The 1,313-nt window shown below is 44.6% G+C and overlaps 1 non-coding gene across 1 annotated transcript; it reads left to right on the top strand.

Annotated features, from left to right (window-relative positions):
* Positions 1-106, top strand: LOC118490041. Its single transcript, XR_004888049.1, has one exon. It is a non-coding gene; the product is annotated as a small nucleolar RNA R71 (small nucleolar RNA).
* Positions 107-1,313: the final 1,207 nt, after the last annotated feature.

Raw genomic sequence — 1,313 nt, 5'->3', positions numbered from 1 at the left:
ATCCCATGGTGTGGACAATTTTTAATCATCATGTTCAAACGCTCGAAAGCTTCATGGAACATTTCGCCTTGTTGTTGTTGAAAGCTCCTCAACCCTTTTCTTGCATCATTGGTCTTTTGGGCGGTATAGAATTCGTCTAAGAATGTTTGTTGCATCTCCGCCCAAGTATAAATAGATGCCGAAGGCAAAGTGTAGAACCACTTCTTTGCCTTGTCCTCCAAAGAAAATTGAAATAGTACCAACTTGATATCATCGGCCGAAAAACCTTGACTCCCAAGAGTATTGCAAATTGAGTCATAGGCCTCCAAATGGAAATAAGGCTCCTCCGTTGCTAGCCCCTTATATTTCGGCAAACTTTGTAAAGAATTGGTTCTTACTTCAAAAGTTCTCCCTTGGTTGTTATGAGGAATAACCACCGGTGAAGGATTGTGCGTTATCACCGGTCTAAAATGTGCTTCAATTCCCCTTGCATTTTCCCTAAGATGCCTCCTTGGCACACCAAATCGACCTCGTGGACGAACTTGACCCATTGGTCTTTGCATGGGCCCTTGTGGTACCATTGGTTGTTGAATTGGCCTTTGAATTTGCGGTTGCACCTGTTGTGGTCGAACTTGTTGCAAAGGAACCGGACGTTGCAATTGCGGCCCTTGTGGCCTTGGCCTAATATGTTGAGGTATGAGTTGTTGTTGTTGTACCCCACCAACATTTGGAATCACTTGTACTTGGCCTTGCGTATAACCATACTCCCCTTGCTCTCCATCACCCCCATAACCGTACCCATCTTCATCAAAACCTTCAAATTCCTCATAACCTTCATCATACCCATCTCCTTGAATTCCCAATGATTGCCCAAATGGAATGGTCGAGTATTGGAAACCCGACTGATTTGGTGGTCGATACGGTGTAGCATGGACAATAGACGAAATTGGTGCCATAGTATGGCTCGAATATGACGGACCCGCACCCGGGAAAAAATGGGATAATGGTGGTATAGTAGTGGAAGGGTTAAAGGTGACGGTTGGTTCTTCTTGAGTAGTAATGGGCTGTGTGGTGTTGGTTGGTGTAACCTGTTGAAGTATGGTGGGTTCGGTAGTATTTGGTGGAATAGTAGTATTTGGTGAGGGTTGAGTGGATGTTGGTATGAATGATGAGGTGAATTCACCCGTAGTGGGTGGTGGTGGTGGTGGATCCATAATGTATCGAAGTGGTGTAATCGGTGTAATTGGTGTTGTTGGTGAACTATTGATTGTATTTTCCCTTAGCAAAATTCTGTTTGCTCGCAAAGTTCGCTCGATTTCCGGATCAAACGCCAA

The sequence above is a fragment of the Helianthus annuus genome, chromosome 2 (assembly GCF_002127325.2).
Source record: "Helianthus annuus cultivar XRQ/B chromosome 2, HanXRQr2.0-SUNRISE, whole genome shotgun sequence".
In the NCBI taxonomy this organism is placed as follows: domain Eukaryota; kingdom Viridiplantae; phylum Streptophyta; class Magnoliopsida; order Asterales; family Asteraceae; genus Helianthus; species Helianthus annuus.
Note: the sequence above shows the minus strand (reverse complement) of the source record. Positions and strands in the feature narration are given on the sequence as shown.